Here is a 14,144-nt window from a genome sequence, read left to right as displayed (position 1 = left end):
ACAATTGAGTGACTTTGGTGGTCGGCAGTGAAAGTCAGAGAAAGTGTTAAGCAGTGGAGCGACTTCAGTATTTACAGTCAATTAGTGATTTCAAGGATTGTACCTCTTGTGAAGGGGTCCTTTCCTAGCACCAGGAGACTGTACTTTGTCAGCAAGCTGATCTCACATGCTGGTTAAATGCATACCGTTTAAATGCATGCTATTGGACTTAAATGATGTTCAGGAGTGTTACCGTTGTGCGGGCGTCACCTCAGGAAAGCGCAGTGGGGGCGGCATGTTGGTTACAGCACGGATCACAGCTGTTATGGACTGGATGGGGGTTGCTCCTGGGAGCTGTGTCCAGTTCGGAGCTCCGTTTGTAAGTGGTGACGTCACTGCGTGGCTGAGGATAATGGTGACCATTGCGAACGCGCGCCCAATTGTGTTTCCTGCATTCCAGCCGTGCCGTTGGCTGGAATGCATGAGAAATGCCTGCACCAATTGTTTCCCAGTTTACATTAGGAGGCTGTCTTGAGGAAAGGCCCTTAGGACGTGGATGAACGTGATGACGTGCATTAAGGAAGTTAGGAGTGTTCCGGCCCATCGGAACTAAAGACTTTCATCCATCCGAAATACATTCAGAAAGAAGAACAGCGGGAGGTTAGCAGTGATCTTTGGAGCTTTTGTCATGCTTGGAGACCTGCCAGCAGTGATTAATGGAACTGTTTACTCGTCACGGAGGCTTGATATCGTGGAACAGTTAGCGTTTGTGTTCGTAAGCAACGCTATTCAGGAGTTATGTTATTTAAGATGCACATGTAAAATGTACCAGTTTGATGCTGCAACATTGCAGAATGTGGCGTTAAATGACAGTAGGTTTTTGTGAGGAAATGTTTCAGTTCCTTCTGTTTCTTCCTTGGATGGCATGGTTATGTATGGGGGGAGATGCCATTAAAAAAAAAAAAAAAAAAAAAACAAGAGATTTCAACATTACAGATCCGGCAATGTGTTGACCTCAAATGTATTTTGTTATTGTGTTTGGGGATGTAGTTCCCGGTGTTGAGGTGCCTAAAGAGGTGGTGGTTTTTGCCAGTATTGGTGGCGTTGTGTGGCGCTAATGGTGCGTCTATAGGAAGTTCTAATGTCTTGGCTATGTGCTAAAATTCAAGAAATATGTACTGAAATTGAAAACCTAATGTGAGTTGGGTTTATGTTTTGCACTGTATTAACCAATTATTCTTCCACAGGAAAACAACCATAAGGACTTTGTAAGCTTTATTATTGGACTCAAGTGTGGTGCTTAACCCTTGTTTATCATATTAAATGCTCAAATTTCCTAACTGGTGTGTTTGAGGGAATGAGTGTGTGCAGTGATGTGAGCATGTAGTAGCTCAGGCTGGGGGATTGTGATTCCCGACACTGGTGGTGTCAAATCTTTGGGGGAGGGAGAATCCCAACACTGGTGGTGTCAAATCTTTGGGGGATGGAGAATCCCGACACTGGTGGTGTCAAATTCTTGGGGGATGTACAATCCCGACACTGGTGGTGTCAAATCTTTGGGGGATGGAGAATCCCGACACTTGTGGTGTCAAATTCTTGGGGGATGGAGAATCCCGACACTGGTGGTGTCAAATCTTTGGGGGATGGAGAATCCCGACATTGTTGGTGTCAAATTCTCGGGGGATGGAGAATCCCGACACTGGTGGTGTCAAATCTTTGGGGGATGGAGGATCCCGACATTGTTGGTGTCAAATTCTCGGAGGAGTGGAGAATAGTACGCTTTAGGCAGATAGTAGGGTGAACCCTGTAGATTGTGTTAGCACATCTTGTTGTTGGTGAATGATGATGCAGGGTTATTGTTGTGATGTAGGTGGTAATGCTTGTGAATGAGATTGCGGGCTGGTTCCCTTGTAGCGAGTTCCATAATAGGCCTGTTATGGTTCTAGTGATTGTTTTGGAAGTGGGTTAGCTAATTGGCAGATACTCTAAGGATTTGGTAGGGGATAGCTTTATGCTAGGAGCAGTTTGCTGGATGGAGGTTTAGAAGGATCGTTTTTTTTATATACATACATGTTAGTAACCTGTTCCTTCTGTTTATTCCTTTGATTGCATGGTTATGTATGGGGGGAGATGTGTTGTGTTTTACCTATCCTGACTATGTGGCTATTCCCTGTATGTATGTGTGCCTGAATCTGGAATGTTTAGTATGGAGTGTTCTGGTTGGAATGTTTGGATGTGAGTGCCTGTGTTCCTGGATTGCCAGTTGGAAACTTAAGCTTGGCACAGGGGGACCGGTGGATGCTTCTATCCTATGAGCTTGTCCTGTATTATACCTGATGTACTTACCTGTGTTCCTGTGGACTTACTAAAGATACCTAAACCTAACAAGGCTCCTGAGTGGTTATTCCTAACCCCAAACCCACAACTTAACAGGGGGGCCGCTGCTTTTCAGTTGCGGCCGCCAAACTGTGAAACTCTCTGCCAATGCAGCTGAGGGCTACCGACAATTTGCTGACCTTTCGTTGGCTGCTAAAAACCTACCTGTTTTAACCCTTCCTATGATTTCTGGTTCATTTTCTATTCCCTCCGGTTCTCTTCATAGCGCCAAGATGCTTTGGTGATTGTGCGCTCTACAAAGATAATTAACATAACATAATATAACATGGCCCCTCCCCTACCGCAGCATAATTACCATACACATTTTGCATGCGTGACGGCCCAGTCCCAGGCCAGTCTGGAGAGTATGTGGAATTGCTTACACTTCTTTGCTTTGAGGAGCCGGGAGGGGGGTCCCTGGGCAGGGCTCGCAGGCAGGCCCCCACATTTTGTGTTACGCCACTGGCAGGGGCCAGTCACTTCTTGGTGTAATTTACTACAGGCATATAGTGCCAAATCGCTTCTTTGCCACATTTACTTTTCACATAGCACCCACCCTCCTATTTGTAATCCAGCCAAGAGCATGGGGCATCACCTACTTCTTCCTGATCCAGGGTTATAGGCTCTAGTTTAGTGGCGAGGGCTATGGCACCCTTCTCTATCGCTCATTAGCACCCTGAAGGGGGCGCCGGCTGAACAGGAGGCTCGGAACGTGGGCTGTACTGTGTGGTACAAGCCTGAGTTCTGAGCCTCCTGGCAGCCAGTGCCCCCTTCTCTTCCCCGCTCCCCCTTCCAACTAACCGTAACACACATGTAGTTTCCTACAATGGTGCTAATGGTGTATTAAAAAAAAAAAAGGAACGTACCTTTCCTGCGTGGCCCGGGTCCGGCAGTGCTGCTGTCCCCTCAGTCCATTTTCCATGCTAATGACGTCAAAGTCATCAACATGGAAAACGGACTGAGGCTTTCAGCAGCACTGGTCGGGGCCACGCATCAAAGGTAAGTTTCTTTTTTTATAAAAAAAAAATCCATTAGCACCCATGTAGGGAACTACACGGGTGCTAATGGTGATATGCCCCTCAGTGGCGGGCCGACCCTGTAGGTAACTGCACCGCCACCCTCGTCAAGGGACCCTTACTGCACTCGGGCCCTTAACTTGGGCGGCGGACCGTTACCTACAGGGTCGACCAGCTAACTTGGGGCATACCGCTTCAGTAAGGACTTTGGTAATCTTCTCTATCCCTCAGTAAGGGGTATGGTGGCCCTTTCTATCCCTCAGTAAGGGGTATGGCGCCCTTCTCTATCATTCAGTAAGGGGTATGGTGCCCTTCCCTCTCCCTCAGTAAGGGATATGGTGCCCTTCCCTCTCCCTCAGTAAGGGGTATGGTGCCCTTCCCTATCCCCCAGTAAGGGGTATGGTGCCCTTCTCTATCCCTCAGTAAGGGGTATGGTGCCCTTCCCTATCCCTCAGTAAGGGGTATGGTGCCCTTCTCTATCCCTTAGTAAGGGGTATGGTGCCCTTCCCTATCCCTCAGTAAGGGGTATGGTGCCCTTCCCTGACCCTCAGTAAGGGGTATGGTGCCCTTCTCTATCCCTCAGTAAGGGGTATGGTGCCCTTCCCTATCCCCCAGTAAGGGGTATGGTGCCCTTCTCTATCCCTCAGTAAGGGGTATGGTGCCCTTCCCTATCCCCCAGTAAGGGGTATGGTGCCCTTCTCTATCCCTCAGTAAGGGGTATGGTGCCTTTCCCTATCCCTCAGTAAGGGGTATGGTGCCCTTCCCTGACCCTCAGTAAGGGGTATGGTGCCCTTCTCTATCCCTCAGTAAGGGGTATGGCGCCCTTCCCTTTCCCTCAGTAAGGGGTATGGTGCCCTTCTCTATCCCTCAGTAAAGGGTATGGTGCCCTTCCCTCTCCCTCAGTAAGGGGTATGGTGCCCTTCTCTATCCTTCAGTAAGGGGTATGGTGACCTTCCCTCTCCCTCAGTAAGGGGTATGGTGCCCTTCCCTATCTCTGAGTAAGGGGTATGGTGCCCTTCCCTATCCCTCAGTAAGGGGTATGGTGTCCTTCTCTATCCCTCAGTAAGGGGTATGGTGCCCTTCCCTATCTCTCAGTAAGGGGTGTGATGCCCTTCCCCATCTCTCAGTAACGGGTGTGATGCGCTTCCCTATCTCTCAGTAAGGGGTAAGGTACCCTTCCTTATCCCTCAGTAAGGGGTATGGTGCCCTTCCCTACACCTCAATAAGGGGTATGGGGCCCTTCCCTATCCCTCAGTAAGGGGTATGGTGTCGTTCTCCATCCCTCAGTAAGGGGTATGGTGCCCTTCCCTATCTCTCAGTAAGAGGTATGGTGCCCTTCCCTATCCCTCATTAAGGGGTATGGGGTCCTTCTCCATCTCTCAGTAAGGGGTATGGGGTCCTTCTCCATCCCTCAGTAAGGGGTATGGGGTCCTTCTCCATCCCTCAGTAAGGGGCATGGTGCCCTTCTCTATTCCTCAGTAAGGGGTATGGTGCCCTTCCCTATCTCTCAGTAAGGGGTGTGGTGCCCTTCCCTATCTCTCAGTAAGGGGTATGGTGCTGTTCTCTATTCCTCAGTAAGGGACATGGTGACCTTCCCTATCTCTCAGTAATGGGTATGGTACCCTTCCCTATCCCTCAGTAAGGGGTATGGTGCCCTTCCCTTTCCCTCAGTAAGGGGCATGGGGCCCTTCCCTATCCCTCAGTAAGGGGTATGGTGTCCTTCTCCATCCCTCAGTAAGGGGTGTGGTGCTCTTCCCCATCTCTCAGTAACGGGTATGATGCCCTTCCCTATCTCTCAGTAAGGGGTAAGGTACCCTTCCCTATCCCTCAGTAAGGGGTATGGTGCCCTTCCCTATCCCTCAATAAGGAGTATGGGGCCCTTCCCTATCCCTCAGTAAGGGGTATGGTGTCGTTCTCCATCCCTCAGTAAGGGGTATGGTGCCCTTCCCTATCTCTCAGTAAGGGGTATGGTGCCCTTCCCTATCCCTCATTAAGGGGTATGGGGTCCTTCTCCATCTCTCAGTAAGGGGTATGGGGTCCTTCTCCATCCCTCAGTAAGGGGTATGGGGTCCTTCTCCATCCCTCAGTAAGGGGCATGGTGCCCTTCTCTATTCCTCAGTAAGGGGTATGGTGCCCTTCCCTATCTCTCAGTAAGGGGTGTGGTGCCCTTCCCTATCTCTCAGTAAGGGGTATGGTGCCGTTCTCTATTCCTCAGTAAGGGACATGGTGACCTTCCCTATCTCTCAGTAAGGGGTATGGTACCCTTCCCTATCCCTCAGTAAGGGGTATGGTGCCCTTCCCTTTCCCTCAGTAAGGGGTATGGAGCCCTTCCCTATCCCTCAGTAAGGGGTATGGTGTCCTTCTCCATCCCTCAATAAGGGGTATGGTGCCCTTCCCTATCTCTCAGTAAGGGTTATGGTGCCCTTCCCTATACCTCAGTAAGGGATATGGGGTCCTTCTCCATCCCTCAGTAAGGGGTATCCTTCTCCATCCCTCAGTAAGGGGTATGGTACCCTTCTCTATTCCTCAGTAAGGGGTATGGTGCCCTTCCCTATCTCTCAGTAAGGGGTGTGGTGCCCTTCCCTATCTCTCAGTAAGGGGTATGGTGCCCTTCTCTATTCCTCAGTAAGGGGCATGGTACCCTTCCCTATCTCTCAGTAAGGGGTATGGTACCCTTCCCTATCCCTCAGTAAGGGGTATGGGGTCCTTCTCCATCCCTCAGTAAGGGGTATGGGGTCCTTCTCCAACCCTCAGTAAGGGGTATGGTTCCCTTCTCTATTCCTCAGTGAAGGGTATGGTGCCCTTCCCTATCCCTCAGTAAGGGAAACGGTGCTCCTCTCTCTCTCAGTAATATATATGGCCTACTTCTCACTCAGTAAAGGGTTCCGTGCCCTTCTCACCGGAAAGTAGTGTTCTTTTCCCTCAAGTGACGAAGTGGGCCCACCTCATATGACCCCGACTCAATCCTTGCCACAGCTGCTATGGCTGCCTCCCCAGCTGACTGACCTCAAATGCATTTCTCCCAGCAAGTCTCAGGTCCATTCTAACATTCTTTATATTGCCTCTGGCCTCTGGCTTCCGCCCTCTCCTGCTACTGAATGCTCTTGTGGAACGGCTTGTCCCGCTGTTCTCCAGGCCTGCTATACTCAGTTCTGCTTTTGCTTCTCTCAAGGCCTGCTGTTCTCAGCTCCGCTTTTGCATCTCTCCAGGCCTGCTGTACTAACTTCTGCTTTTGCATCTCTCTGGGCCTGCTGTACACACTTCTGCTTTTGCATCTCTCCAGGCCTGCTGTACTCAGTTTTGCTTTTGCATCTCTCCAGGCCTGCTGTACTCAGCTCTGCTTTTGCATCTCTTCAGGCCTTCTGTACTCAGCTCTGCTTTTGCATCTCTCCAGGGCTGCTGTACTCACTTCTGCTTTTGCATCTCTCCGGGCCTGCTGTACACACTTCTCCGTTTGCATCTCTCCAGGCCTGCTGTACTCAGTTCTGCTGTTACATCTCTCCAGGCCTGCTGTACTCAGTTTTACTTTTGCATCTCTCTGGGCCTGCTGTACTCCGTTCTGCGTTTGCGTCTCTTTTGACTTGCTCTGTCAGCATAATGATCCACAAACTTCGAGTAATATTCTGTCAGGCCTAATAAGCTCCGAAGTTGATCTTTGTTCACAGGATCAGGTAGTTTGAGAATAGTGTTCACCAGGGTCTCCTTAGGTTTTATTCCCTCTGCATTTATGCAGTGTCCTAAGTATGACACCTCTTTTTTCTTTATCTTACATTTGTCAATCTTGAGGGTAAGACCTTTTTGCTGTATGACCTGCAACACTCCTAGTAGTTTTGCATCATGATCCTCTTCAGTCATAGCAGACACCAATATGTCGTCCTGAAAATAATACACGCCTCGTAGACCCTTGAACAGATATTGCATCAGTCTCTGGAATACAGCAGTTGCCGACGCCAAACCAAATGGCATTCTCTTATATCTAAATGCACCCAAGGGTGTTAAGAACGATGTGAGGTGTCTAGACTCTTCTTCCAGGACCACCTGATGGTATGCAGAGGATAAGTCCAACGTAGTGAAAAGAATTTCAGGCTCCATGGTAGTGAGCATTTCTCCAATGTTAGGCAGGGGATGGCGATCCACCTACATGCTGTTATTGAGATCCCTCAAATCAACGTACATCCTGATTGACCCCTCCGGTTTTCTCACAATCACTATAGGAGAAAGCCACTCAGAGCTCTCAATTGGTTCAATAATGTCCTGTGAACACAATTTCTCGAATTCCTTTCGTAGTGCTTCCCGGGTGCCAATGGGGATATTGCTTACTTTGTGAACCACTGGCTTTGCCCCTCTCTTGAGAATTATGCAATGTTTGAAACCTTTGAGGACACCAATGTTATCATTAAATACCTTTGGAAAACTCTTGGCTAAATTCGTAGCAGAATCACAGCTCTTGTCTGTTACACACAATATGGGTACATCCTCTACTGGGTGTATCTTGATCTTCAACGATGCCTGTTCCCACCAACCTACAATTGAAAAACCCTCTTGGGCTACATATAATCTGCAATATGTCTTTCTCCCTTCAAAGTCCAAATGTACCCAAGTATAGTCTACAATGTTGATCAGTGTCTTACCATAGCCACTCGCTCTAACTTTGGTCATGTGTAAATCCTCCATTTTCTTCTTTAACACATTCAGGTACGTCTCCATGTCTACCATTGTATAATGAGACACCGTATCAACCATAACCTGTAAGGTGATGCCATTTATAGCCATAGGCACCCAAGAGCCAACAGAACTTTCCATCGATGTGAGTGCCAATATCTGCACTTCTTCTTCGAATCCACTTGTGATGGCTACTATGCCATCCGAACCACCAACTTCTTCAAGTGCTCTCACGCTATTTGAAGCACCTCTTCCAAACTGAGTGTTATTCCTTGCCATGTTGTAACGTGAATTGAATCTTCCCCTTCCTCTGGAAGTACGACAAACCTTGTCAAAATGTCCTACTTGTCCACATTTATAACACTCAGCCCTATTTGCCGGGCACTCTTTTTCTGGGTTGGCATGTCTATACATCCACATTTACCACAGCTGTTCTGTGACCTATGTAATGTTTCTCTACTTTGCCTGGAGTTCATGCCAAAATCCGACTTGACTATTCTCTTCACAATTGCAACTAGGGCCTCTTCATCTCTGTTGGATCCCTCCAATTCTTGGACTGACGTGACGTCAACATACTCTGGTTTATTTTGAACTTCTTTCATGCACTTTTCCCCAAGTTCAATTGACCTGGCTATTTCCAGTGCTTGTTCTAGCGTTGGATTCTTTGCTTGCATTAGTCTTTGCTGGATCCGGGGATCTACCACATGTAGGACAATCTGGTCCCTCAAATATTCGTCCGCAACTCCTGTAAACTCACATGTAGATATCAGACCTCTCAATGCTGCAACATATGTATCTAGAGATTCATTCTTGCTTTGCCTCCTAGAAAAGAATCTGTACCTCTCAAGTACAATGTTCGTTTTGTTCCCAAAATGCATGCCCAGCTTGGATAATGCAGTCTCATATTTCCTAGCACTGCTAGCAGAGTCATTTGTCCCTTCCTCTGCATCACCAGGGTCTGGTAAAGTTCTGAACATCCTCAAAGCCTCTGCCACCACACAATTAAGCAAAGTAGCCTCCTTTAAATCATCATTAAACTTTTCCCCTCTAATTGCCCTCAAGTAAACTTGAAAGTTATCCAGCCACTGCTCCCATTTGCATACAGGACTCCCCGGTTGTGCAAGGAATTTTACAGGGGCCACAATATTCTGCATGGCTACAGAATCTGCTTTGTTGCTGTGATGGGAAGTGTGTCTATTGAAACGGTAAAATGTCTTTAATAAATGATAACTCCACTTTCTCTTTCACCAATGCATGTCATCTGCAGCCTGTTTCGCGTATATTTCACTTTCTCTTTTTTTTATTTTTTATTATCCGATCACGCTCCGCACATGCCTACTGTGCAGCGTGTCCAACTCCGTCGCAATCACTAATCTCCTGCTGTACTCTCTGTGCGCCGTAATGTACTTTCAGTGTCGACCGATCCACACGTATCATTCGTGTATATGCGGTTGCTATGGTATCACACTCCTCCAAAATGGCGGCACGTAACGCACGCTTTAGGGTCCTTTCCTTTGCAGGAAGCAGCCCTGTATGTGCGATGACGCGCCGACTCTCTGCGCGTTCCGTGCAGCTCCCTCCGGTGATGCTCGCGCACTGTTTCAAATGATGCCGGTCCCCCTCGAATGATGCCCCCGCACAGTTCACAGTAACGCCGGCCTCCCCAGTGTTTCTCTGGTGAGCGTTATCAATTTACTGTGTAGCAATCAAAGTCTGACCTTGTTTTCCTTGAAATTCCGCTCGCGAGGGCTCAGCTGTCTCCACTTGTACTGCGCCTCAGACTTCACTCTGTCTTCTTCCAGGATTGCGCGCTATGATTTGCATCAACGTATACCAATACACATCCAGGGACTTCCTCGACCGACAGCTCCTCGTCGCCAATTGTTATGTCGTTTCACCAATAACGATGTGACACTACTTGTAGGTTTCATAGGTTTATTGTGAGGAAGTCCCTCACAGCACATCTGTATCTTACTGCATCTTCTTCTTGTGTGGTTCTCAATCTAGGTTCTGGAACCCCACAAGATGAACACTCTTAGCAGAATATAGAACATATGCAGATTAGTATTCTACATTATAACAGCCTGCTGTACTCAGTTCTGCTTTTTCATCTCTCCAGGCCTGCTGTACTCACTTCTGCTTTTGCTTCTCCCCTGGTCTGCGGTACTCACTTCTGCTTTTGCTTCTCCCCAGCCTGCATCCACATGCAGTTGTCCATGGAACAGCTTTTTATACTTATTGTCTCTCCCGCTCGGAATACCTTCTGGACAATATGTTTGATTTCAGCATATTTCCTCTGGGGCATTTAGATTGGCTGATTTGTTCATTCAATCACTTGGCCCTCCTCCTGTGGGTCTGATGTACTCTAAGGCTAAGCTTTCAAATAGCCCGACAGCAATTTTGATGACAGGCAGAAGTTCTTCTTTGAAGCTGGCTCCATTACACGCCATGTTCTCCAGCCTCAGCTCACTGGGGGTTCTCTCTGTACACTTCTACAGCGCTTCCTCTGTATTCCTTACTGTAAGTAGGTCCTAGGCACCTGCTTGTGGAGGTGCCGGCTCGCAAGGGAGACCCACCAGCTCAGGCCCTGATATCTTTGATGTACCCCTTCTGCAGTCAATATTTCCTTTGCTCTTTTCTGCTGTTACCCACCACCCCCAGCATACGGCAGTCGGGCCCACTAGCCCATCACTTTTCCATTGCCTTGGGGTTTCCTAACGATAATGTGACACAAATCTCCTCAAAGCCTACAGACTCCTGCCATGGGATGGCCTCCTCGTGTACGTTCATACAGGAATCAGGGATCGGGCATTCACCATAGAGTAAAGGTTTAGGCTCCTAGTTTGGCAGTCACATCACTCAGATCCTGGCATGAACAGGGGTTGGGAGGGAGCTCTAAAGCTCCCATCATGTGCTGCCTTCAAGCAGTGGCGGGGCCCAGAGGTTTAGAGGGGTGCCTCGCCATGAAGCTGCCTTCTGTTCTGGTGTGCCCCCTGCCAGCTGCTAGGCTGCCATTGCCACTTTCGATAAAGCCTTGTTTTCTAAATCTGTGCACAGGAGTGAGCTGTGCCGCTCTCTGTAGTGCTTGGGTTGCTGCTTCTAGGCCACTAAGAATGTCCTTGTCCGTGCCGTGCCCCCAGTGCTCTCCAGCTTCCGCTTCCTGTGGGGTCGGAGTCTTGCTGCTCCAGTGCCTCGCTGGGCCTGTGAAACGTGAAGACTGAAGAAGTGGAAACATAGGTTAAAAAGTCCTTGTATCTGTGCTGTGGTGAGGCCGGGCAATGGCACACATGACAATGCCTTTCGGTGATTTAAAAGTAATGCTTTATTAGTAGGAATTTTTTAGTTTGTGGGGTTGGATAAATGCCTTTAGCCTATATGGGAAGAAATGTCACTAGAAAGAATAGTAAACAGTGTAGGAACACCACATGGGTGTTCTCACGGGTACCTAAGACGGTAGTTGATTTGAATCCCAAAACATAACATTTTAAACTACTCTTACAAGTGCTTGTCTCTGCGTGAGACACCCCAGTCTGCAAAGTGAACTGTCAGAATGGACGGCCAACGTAAAGTTCCAGTGCATAACCTTAACATGGCTTGCAGCCTCCTGGATACCATCAACTAATAACACAAAAGTTTCCAAGGTTTTGACGCAAAGAAAACATTCCCAAGTCTGGGCTTTAGAGGCCCATCCTTATCCTATCCCAACAAAGCAGAAGTCTTCCTCTGGAGAGGGTCGCAGCAGTTCCTCGCAGCCGGATCCCTTCTTCCGGCCTCTCTTCTTACACCTTGCATCGCAAGGCCTCTACAAGGCTTCAAACCCCACCGTTTTCAGGCTGTCAGGCTTCCCCTCTGCCTGGCAACACGCCCTCATAGGCTTACCCAGCTCTTGGCTTTCTTAGTGTTTTGCATCAGATCCCTCCTGGACCATCGACATCTTAGGATTCACAACAGGTCTTTCCAGGACCTTGCATTTCTCAGGCTGAAAATGGGTCACCTGGACCTTTGGTTTCTCAGGAGGATACGACTCTGTGTGCTCTAGTGTAAATTGTCTGGGGTCGCTGGTGGAAGGTTTCAGGCTTTGGCTCTCCAGGTCCCCCAAGGACTTGGGAGGTCCTCTTGTATCATTCTATCCAGGCCTTCTTCCCAGGGCTACCATGACTTCGCCGCACTCTCTCTCTCTTCTCTCAATCGCTATCGTTCCCTCTCTCCCTTCAGGCTTGTACGAACTTCCTTCAGGCATCAGTTCTTCCAGTACAACTTTCTTCAGTAATCACCCCTTGCATCAATGGAACTTCAGCACAGGCATCGCACAGGTATCTGTTTCCTCCAGGTCGAACTTTCCCAGCCCTCTTTTTTGACCAATGAGGCTGAAAAGTATTTTCTAATGATGAGTCTGATTGGTTATTCCCCATGTGTTCTTGTATTCCCTCCCAGGATTGGTTATGCCTCTCATGAGTATTAATTTCCCTTGGTGTATCATTATAAGCCACATGTTGGGATTGTTTATTGTGCATTGACTCCTAGTAGGTTTAATTAGGAACCACAAGCTTTCATTAGCACCCGCAGCATGCGTCACCGTCTTAGAATTACCTCATTGTGTTTATAGCTCTGTAGCATTCCATGGTGCCATACATTCCTACATCTGGTGCAATGTCTGCTGCTACAGAAGTGCTAGACAGTATGGTCGGCTTGCTTTTTTTGGGTAAGTCACTCTGATGGTGTTCGCGAATTCCTGCAGGTCCATGAGCAGGCTTCAGCTGACTGTTGCATGTTCTGTACTACGGTCTGTGGACCGGTCCGCTTCCTTATGGTGTATTTTTGGTAGATGTGCTTCCAAAGTGCAAGGTTGCACAGGGCTGCTCATTTGGGCAAGTTCCTCTCTCTCTGTGGGAACAGTGAGCCAGCAGCATCGCTCCTAAGCCACCCTCTGGGAAATACATTGGGTAGACTGCGTGTGAGTGTTTATCAGTGAATGTGTATGCAAGTAAGGTGGGTACTTGTTTTATGTTTGACAGGGATGAGGGCCGCATACACATTATCATAGCAAAATGCAGTGACATTGCTGGCACATATTAGGGCCCAACCACTTCAAAGTGTTTAACAGTATGATTGTTGAAATATATTGTGAGTATATGTTCATGACCGTGATTTACAGGGGCAGTGAAGGCATATATTGTGGGTGAATCCTATTCACACTGATGTATAGTATGATTGCTGGGATATATTTTTAATGCATCTTCATAAACATGATTTACATGGGGAATGCTGGCACATACTGTGGATGCATGCTCTTGAAAGTGCTTTACCCTGGCAATGCTGGTATATATTTCATGCACAGCTTCTGGAAAGTGGTTTAAAGTGGCATTGCCAGAATATGTTGTGGGCACAGCTTCATGAAAGTCATGTACAGCTGCAATGCCAGCATATATTGTGGTTTTATCTTTATAATTGTGATTTACAATAGAAATGGTGAAATATGTTGTGAGCACAGCCTCTTGAAAGTGAATTACAGTGGCAATGCAGGCATATATTGGGGGTGCCGCATCATCAACGGGATTTGCAGTCAGAATGCCAGCATAAATTTTGAGTGCTGGTTTATGGAAGCGTATTACCCTGTCAATGCTTGCATATATTATGGGTAAAACATCATGAGAGTGATTTACCCTGGCAATGCTGGCACATGTCGTGGACACAGCTTCTCGTGTAGTGATTTACAGTGACAACTATCTATTGTAGGCACAGTATCCTTAAGGTGATTTACAATAGCAATGCTGGCCTATGTTGTGGATACAGGCATCATGAAAATGTTGTGAAATACTCATGTATTTTGTTAGTGACCTAATATCTATTGAATGTTTTCACATGGAACCTTAAAGAATCGATTTTAAATTGTATGGCATTTCATGCAATTTCTCTAAAGCAAAATGTGCTGTCAAATGCACTAGTTTAAACCATTATTTCAAAACAATTACCAGGAGGGACCCCAATACCCCTCGAGCCCACCTACACTATTTTCAGCTCCCTCCCTACGCTCGATCACTTCCACTTATTTAGGGACATATATGTGCCCCTCCATGAAAAATATACCCCATCTGGAAATTTAGTAGGCTA

At 47.7% G+C, this 14,144-nt stretch overlaps 1 protein-coding gene and 1 long non-coding RNA gene across 2 annotated transcripts in view; one reads left to right on the top strand and one right to left on the bottom strand.

The window, feature by feature from the left end:
* Window positions 1-500, bottom strand: part of LOC138580424 (uncharacterized) — a 273,817-nt gene extending 273,317 nt beyond the window's left edge. Inside the window, exon 1 of the long non-coding RNA XR_011304251.1 lies at window positions 233-500. This is a non-coding gene — a long non-coding RNA (uncharacterized lncRNA). The remainder of the gene's footprint in view (window positions 1-232) is intronic.
* Window positions 1-14,144, top strand: part of NRSN2 (neurensin 2) — a 135,282-nt gene that overhangs the window by 66,809 nt on the left and 54,329 nt on the right. The gene's annotated exons all lie outside the window — the stretch shown is intronic.

This window comes from Ambystoma mexicanum, chromosome 3p, assembly GCF_040938575.1.
Source record: "Ambystoma mexicanum isolate Mex_15411 chromosome 3p, UKY_AmexF1_1, whole genome shotgun sequence".
Classification (NCBI taxonomy): domain Eukaryota; kingdom Metazoa; phylum Chordata; class Amphibia; order Caudata; family Ambystomatidae; genus Ambystoma; species Ambystoma mexicanum.
The sequence above is the reverse complement of the archived record's forward strand: the minus strand, read 5'-3'. Positions and strand labels throughout refer to the sequence as shown.